At 37.9% G+C, this 8,140-nt stretch overlaps 2 long non-coding RNA genes across 3 annotated transcripts; one reads left to right on the top strand and one right to left on the bottom strand.

Annotated features, from left to right (window-relative positions):
• Positions 1-468: 468 nt before the first annotated feature.
• On the top strand, positions 469-3,206 carry LOC136257656 (uncharacterized). Of its 2 annotated transcripts, XR_010702099.1 has the most exons (4): positions 469-727; positions 1,202-1,289; positions 2,963-3,007; positions 3,057-3,206. It is a non-coding gene; the product is annotated as an uncharacterized lncRNA (long non-coding RNA). The 2 variants fall into 2 exon arrangements; XR_010702098.1 differs by lacking the exon at positions 469-727 and having other exon boundaries at positions 1,161-1,289.
• A 571-nt stretch (positions 3,207-3,777) lies between these two features.
• On the bottom strand, positions 3,778-7,121 carry LOC136257973 (uncharacterized). Its single transcript, XR_010702478.1, has 5 exons — positions 4,749-7,121; positions 4,378-4,705; positions 4,192-4,316; positions 4,051-4,141; positions 3,778-3,992 (listed from the first exon to the last, which is right to left on the bottom strand). It is a non-coding gene; the product is annotated as an uncharacterized lncRNA (long non-coding RNA).
• Between the last annotated feature and the right edge of the window lie 1,019 nt (positions 7,122-8,140).

Here is an 8,140-nt window from a genome sequence, read left to right as displayed (position 1 = left end):
TGCTTGCCTTAGTTGCAGCAAGACTTTCCAAAGATACCTCATACCAGTATTCTCCCAGGTATACACATATCATCTGTCTCCATATCTGCGTTGTATATCACTATGATATGTTGTTGAAGCAGTTAGCAAGTTTAAATACTTTTTTGATTATTACAAAAGTAACAATTGAGAGAATTTGAGATGTAACCCGGAGTGCGTGAACACCACATGGGTTAGTGCAAGAACCGTTAATTAGGCTATTTTGCCAAAATATTAATTGTTGACCAGTCTCACTTCTTCATGACACTTTGGCAGCATTGATTAGGTATAGTCAAAATGTGCAATTAGAGTGACCTGAAAATTTCTATGGTTACAAATAATTAACTAGGTTTGCTACTAACAGACTGTGACTTTACTTTAGTTTCACAAAAAGGTGCACTGTAGTGTGCCCACTCAAAAGTCTGTACCTGTAAAGAATATTGTCTATATGTAAAGTAATGGGAATGTTTGTACTTACTTGTCACCAAAAATATCCAATTTGCAAATGCACTTATAACGATTGGCCTATTGAGTATATTATGTGTAACTGTATAAACCACATCTATCCATCCCAGTACATGTACTGTACATATGACACTCGTTTGTGTGATATCTGATAACTTGTGTGTTATATTGTTTCATAGGTGGATAAGTAGATGTGTAGAGCTTGACCATTGTGTTGCTGACCATGTGCACAGTACATACATAGGTACGTATTTTAAGTTTGATGTGTGTCACACATGTGTCTGTAGTGTAGTGTGTTTGGTGTCTGTAGCATATGTTACACCCACAAAGTATGCAATCGGATCAGACTTGGTAATTTTAGTCATTTAGTTTAGGAGGCAATAAAATGGTTGGTAGTTCCCTTTATGTGAAGACCAAAAGAAAACACAGAGAACTAATTAAATTGTGTGCATATCACATGATAATGCATCACAGCCAAGTGGTAGAAGGTCTGGAAATCACAACATTCCAGGTTCTATGCTCACTGATGCCCAGTTGCTGTTGTTAATCGTTTCCTTGAGCAAAAACATGTAGCTAGCTGTAATTTGGGACATGATGGTGATGGCAGTCCACCCCATCAATGACATCTTATGCTATATGGAAAGAAAATGAAATTCTTGTAAAATAGATTAGTTCTCTCCTAGCATAAATTCAATGGCTTGTGTTTTGCTTCCCCTAGCTGGCTGGGTAAGTATTTACCTAGTTCCATGGAGGATTGGGATGGAGATGATGAACTTAAGAGAGATGATGGTCTCCAAACAAAAGAAGTATGTGCATTCGTGTGTGTGCGTGTTTGTGTGTGTGTGTGTGTGTGTGTGTGTGTGTGTGTGTGTGTGTGTGTGTGTGTGTGTGTGTGTGTGTGTGTGGTGATGGGGGTATGTGTGTGTAGGATCGGTTGGCCTGGTTTCAACTAGTGCTGGCTTGCTGGGAGGCAATAGCTGTATTTTGCACAGGCCTTGCTTCAATTGAGTTTGTACGTGTGCGTATAGATAATGGGTGAGGATCAGGGGTAAGGATCAGGGGTGAGACTTTCAGTCCACACATGCACCTTCATCTGTGAGACATGATGCAGCCACCTGTGGGTTTAGCCTATTCATAGAATGCTACATTGTATTCAGGTGACCTCGTGATAAGTAATTTGACTGTGTATATGGCAGTGTATGTGACAGCTAAAGGCTTTACTGTGTTTAACTACGTTTTGAATGTGTATAATATGTCTGAGTATTTGTGTATAACAAATGAAGCAAAGATAATTTGTGTGTGTGTGTATGTATGTGTGTTTGTGTGTGTGTGTGTGTGTGTGTGTGTGTGTGTGTGTGTGTGTGTGTGTGTGTGTGTGATGTGTGTGTGTGTGTGCACGTGCATGTGTAGTGTGTGTGTATGTAGTGTGTGCATGTGTGTAGTGTGTCTATGTGTGTCTCTGTGTGTGTAGTGTAGTGTGTGCGTGTGTGTGTGTGTTTATGCGTGTATGTGTGTAGTGTGTGTGTGTGTGTGTGTGTGTGTGTGTGTGTGTGTGTGCACGCGCATGTGTAGTGTGTGTGTATGTAGTGTGTGCATGTGTGTAGTGTGTCTGTGTGTGTCTCTGTGTGTGTAGTGTAGTGTGTGCATGTGTGTGTGTGTAGTGTTTGTGTAGTGTGTAGTGTGTGTGTGTGTATGTGTGTGTAGTGTGTATTTGTGTGTGTGTGTGTGTGTAGTCCATGTGTGTGTGTGTGTAGTCCGTGTAGTGAACACCTCTTGATGCCACCCACTGAAGTTGTGTTCAGCACACAAATACGCACTACACACACACACACATACACACATACAGGTGTAAAATGTGAAAGAGAGAGGCACTTGCAGTTATTGGTTAGAGTAATGACATAAACCCAAGTTCCATGTTTGATTGGTTCAGCTTTAGAAAGAAACTTTAGTATACAGTGGAATCTTTCTTAAAAGGCCCTCCTATAAAGGATACGGCACATTTAACCTCCTTATATAGGATAGTTTCTGTGATCCCTATGGACCTCTGCCAATACAATTGTACCTCAGAGAAAGGACAATCTCCTTATAACAATAAAATTTTATCATAATTACTTTGTATTAAAGTGTCCATTTAATAGGTTCTACCTTACCAAGTGGTATTGTTGACAACCAACATTACTACAGGGAAATAAATGCCAAGTATCACATAATGAGATCCAAGTAGTGCTAATGAATAAATAATATCTTTTGGTATATAGAAGTAACTTGTAATTATTGTGTGATGGATTATCATCAGAGCAATCGGGGTAATTAAGTCACCATGGTGATGTGTACATCAAATTGCCGTGGTGACAGCTTCCATGTGCATGCAGAATAATTTTTTCCCTTACATTCCAAGAGGATGGTTCCTTCTCGCACATATTTTTATGTTCGGCACGTAATACAACCTGACAGTGATTTGTTTACCCTCTTTTCACAGTGACTAACTAGATGATACATGTGAGAAAGTGTAGTAGCGTAAATGGTAAGTAGCTATTTGCTTTCACAATGTACTGTAACATTTTTGTGTCTAGACCATTAGGAGAGGAGTATCAATGTGGACACTCATCGAAGGAACTTATGACAAAATAATGTGTCTGTGTTCGTGTGTATAATGTGTGTGTGTGTGTGACATGTACTGTACAATGCCTTTAAACTATTGTGCACTATGTTTTCTTGCATAATTTACATCATCAATACTATTCCATTGTATTTCACTAATTTCAGTAATTCCATGTGACTAAATAATATTACAGAAATGTGTTCTGATGATCAGATTGTTCGTATGTACTTTCATAGCATGGATAAATCATCCCCTACTGATACATAATATTGCAGTATCTTTTAAACACACTCTCTCGACGCCTAGAAATGTGTTGCAATTACAATTCTGGTATAAGTACATATACCGTTCCAAAAGGTGCATCATCCATTGTATCACCTTTAGCTCTAACACTGGGCGAAAAGTTCCATGTCCGCTTGTAGGTAATGAGTATAAAATGTGCATGAAATTTGTCATTTCAGCCACATTTCATATACTTAGAACATTAGTAGATTTCAGTAAAGTTTCATACAGAGGATAGAGAAAGATTTACTGCATCTAGAATGGTGCTGGAAATGAGGCAGTGAAGAAATGTACATTTTAACACTGTGAAATGCATACAGGATGTAAAAAATCCTGTAGCTGAAATCAACATTTTCTATATTGTGCATCTGCTTTATACTGCGCTAGTAATATAGCTAGCAATGTCTCGCTCCTGTGTTGTATTTACTACCCACAATACGTATTTCATTAATAAGTAAAAAAGCACATGATTTGAACAGCAACTATAATTTTCAGTTCACTTTCTGAGGGATGTTACATCACTAAAATTAATGTAGATTTGCTCTTTTACTTCTGTCCGTTGAGTGCAGCTTTCTTCTCCTAATCTGTTTCATCACCAGTTATATATAGTTCTTATAGGTAGCATCTGTAAAAATGTTGTTACAATAAAAATATTGCTATGGCAATTTTTTTCTATGACTAACCTTGAATTAAGGTATACTACTATTCCTTGTACAGTGTCATTTATAGCTTTCACAAGATCCAGCCATGATCACAGGTTTCTCCACCGCCTAACTTCAATAGACCACAAAAGACTCATTTCCAAGAACTATAGTAGAACTTACTATGTGATTTCATCTACAGTACTACCACAAGACATCAGCAGTCCAAGTTTTGAAAGCATCAGTAACTACTTTGTAACTTCCTTTGACAACTTTACGTAGCTAGGTGATGTTGATGGCAGGTCCCACTGCCATGCAATGATAGATAACAAATTAATAACGAATCATGAATTAGCCACATCTTCTTACCTCACAATTGCTACAAATGCAGCTCTTCCTATAGCTATGTCTTTCTCCAAAGTTCCCTATGTCAGGGTAGCTTGCACTTGCAGTCATCTATAAAGTAGACTTAACCAATTCACTGTGAGGTAGTTGTACTAGAGATGATGAGTGCTTGTGGAATGCACTCAGTTGTCTCTCGACCCGGGGGGGTGTTATCCTCTACTCCTTTTGCCAGCAAGCAACATGCGATTTTGTAGCTGCCAAATGCGTGTAGCACTGTAGCTAGCTACTGTAGCAAAGGTATACAATTGTGGCGTCGCTAGAAACTGGCGGAAAAGGATGGAAGAGGCGATATCTACGAACTATCATAAATGCTGTGACAGTCTTTATAGCTATACCTGCAGGTAAGTCTGCCACGGAGCACAAGCACTGTTCTAGTTCTGGATGACAACAAGCTGCCTCATTGCTAGAGCCTCGTTATTAACTGCGACAACAATCGGAAGAAACATGCAGCGAAGGTGATTGTGTGCAATCTGTGCATACATGCATGCTGTTGGTATATATATACGAGCATGATAGAGCAGTGACCTCATCCATGCGCAGCCATATAGCTAGTGCGGTGGATGCACTGTGGCTAATTAGATTGTCCACACTGATTAGTAAAAATAGTCAAGTACTTGAATGCATTCCTGTCAACGTCTTAGTCAACTACACTAACAGAGCAAAGCCCAACACACACACACACACAAAAGACAATACCTTCAGCTACCACTTGCCTACCTGATTGCATCTGTGTGCTAGCTACTCATGTAGGCTGGTGCTAAGAGTCATCGTAAGTATAATCCTTTGAGGGCAGGACTAGTATTATACATAACTCACAGAAAGGTGTACCATACAGTATCTATGGATGGTCTGCCTCCCCAGTTGTCGTCGGTTTTCCACTTAACACCTGGGTAACTGGACTGGGCATCAAACCTGGCTGAAACCTTTCAATTACCAAACTCAGACCACTTATCTTAACTGCCTCATTTACTCTCTCTCTCTCACACACACACACACAAACACACACACAATTTTTTCACAGCAATATGTGAAACACATTGCTCTTCAAAGCAGGCAGTCACAGTGAAGTGTATAGCTTAGTAATCTACTCTATGAATTTCCATGCTGGGCATCCACCACAGCACGTTAACGTTATTTCATTAGTGGTTCTATCCATTTAGTGGCTTGAGGTAACAGCTGTTAGTGTTTTTGTGTCGCCAATGCTTGGAAGGGACTTATATACTTTGCTATTCATTCATGTAAGCATGGCCAATAGACATTTTGAATCACAAAAAACCTTCTATAGCTGCTAACAGTCTGTCACTATCAAATGCATGCATTTTAGTAGGCACAATCAAAGTTTGGTAATTGTAAGGTTTCAACCAGGGTTGATACTCAGTTGCTGTTGTTGCTTCCTTGAGCAAGAAAGGTTACTCACTTTGCTCCGGTTTACCCAGTTGTTAAATAGGGACCTTTCTTAAATGGTGACTTTTTTGGTAGCCCTACTTTTACATGCTTTTGGTTGAATACATATTAAACTATAATATTACTTTGTTCTGTTGTAAATGAATTTCTAGTCACCTGTTAGCAACTATTGTGTGCACTATAATACATATCTACATGTCAGGAACATGCATTAAGCATGTAGCAAAGTAAGTTTCAATCACAGAGGCTCTTAAGATGGAATGCAATCCATCTATGCACATGTGTCCTGCTAATGGTGGTAGCTATCTTTTTCTATATTAAAACTAACTTAAAAGTGCCAAGTGTTCACATCAATCGCCACAGTGATGTGTGAAGCATATTGAGCAAAAGCTCTTTGAAGCAGGCAGTGATGTGTAGTGCAAAAAATTCTATGAATTTGCATACTGGGAATCCACCACAGCACATTATTTCATTAGTGTTAATGGTTATATTATTTTAGTGGCTTGAAGGAACAGCTGTTAGTCTGTGTGCCAATAGTTTGAAAGGACTTATACTTTGCTATTGCTTTTGACTCATGCATGCATGCAAGCACAGACATTATAAATCACAAAAACATTCTGTAGCTGCTAACAGTCTGTCACCATCAAATCCGCCCATTACCTTTGGTAGGCACAATCAGTGCTTTGATACATGGAAAAATTTAATGTTGTATAGTAGCTAGTGTGTGTGTGTGTGCACTTGGCACTTTAAACACATAAAGCTGCAGCTACCACCAGGATCAGGTAACACAGTTAAGCAGGACACATGTACATAGATGGATTACATTCCATCTTACGAGCCTCTGAGATTAAACTCTTACCTTGCTGACATGATAGAATTTTGTTCACACATTGCTGCTAAGAGGTGACCAGAAACTCATTTACAACAGAACACAGAAATGTGGCAGGTAGCTATAGTTTATGTATTTAACCAAAAGGTCTACCAAAACATTTGAATATAGTTATGTGTAATTCTTCAACTCTATGAATATGACCAATTAGCTGCCACCACCCTTCTCACTCATGCAGTTTCTTAGCAAATAGCTAATTTTAGGAGAACTTTATTCCTCATGCAAGTCCTTGCAAATTACTAGCTACTAGCTATATAGTTACATGTGAATGATGATCACATCTAGTTGGTCTCATAATGTTATTAAGGCATACAGGTCTCCAAATCTGTATAGTAAATCTGTGAACTAAAAAAATTTTATGTGATACTAGCTATAGACCACCATATGAGAGTGCTGTAATCCAAACATTTTGTTTTCTTACAACATCATAATTCTTGCATGGATAGAAGCCATTTAACTGTAAACCAACATCGCAATTAATAAACCATCTAAGTGTCAATAGTGTTTTTTTTTCTGCAATAAAGTTCTACCAATAACCTCTTGTACCAAGAGTCCATACTATAAGACCTCTTTATTATGAACTATTGATGGTACACATACACAATCAAAAATCAGTAATTTATTGTTACAAAGACACAAAGTGTAACACACAATTAAGGCCATAAATTCATGCAAACAGGCGTACAGTACATAACTATCTAGCTCCGTATGTTGACTGTTTACATTGTCATGTTGAAAGCCCTAAAGGGTTGAGTATCATCACTGTATGCCATAGCTTCTTTTTTCTGTAGCATGGTAAGTCACTGAGAAATATGGTGTAGTTGATTTAGATACAATTCTGGCATCACGTAAAGTTAATTTTAAAAGTAAAATAGAGCTTCCTTAGTATAACAATTCATATACCACTAAAATGTTATTGCAGCAGCAGCATAATATGAGTTACAGTTTTACACATTGTTGTAGAGACACTCTGTTATATGATGTTGAAAACCTATGTTGTGTTGAGAACCAAGTTTTGGCTCAGTATTACACTGAGCTAAACACAAGAAACCTGCAGTATCCATTTGATCAGTTTACAGCTGCATTTTCACTAGTCATGAATATGGTGAAAATCTTAATACTGATTTTATCTACATTTCTTGTAAATGTTAAAACAATTTACTGCAATGTGACACTAACAGGGAATTGTACAGAAAGTGTTCAAAAACATTTCCTGCATGATAACTCAAATAGGAAATTCTAAAGTAAATCATTAAAAAAATTTCCTACATGCTGACACAAGCAGGACATCTTACTTTTCGTGCAGTGTAATCTATGCAATTTGTTAACAATTAAGCTTTCATCAAGAACTAACAAGACTACTCTAGAAAAAATGGGAATCGTGCATGTATTATACCCTATAGATCCTGATTTTTATGCAAAACATATTTTAGG

The sequence above is a fragment of the Dysidea avara genome, chromosome 6 (assembly GCF_963678975.1).
Source record: "Dysidea avara chromosome 6, odDysAvar1.4, whole genome shotgun sequence".
Classification (NCBI taxonomy): Eukaryota; Metazoa; Porifera; class Demospongiae; order Dictyoceratida; family Dysideidae; genus Dysidea; species Dysidea avara.
The sequence above is the reverse complement of the archived record's forward strand: the minus strand, read 5'-3'. Positions and strand labels throughout refer to the sequence as shown.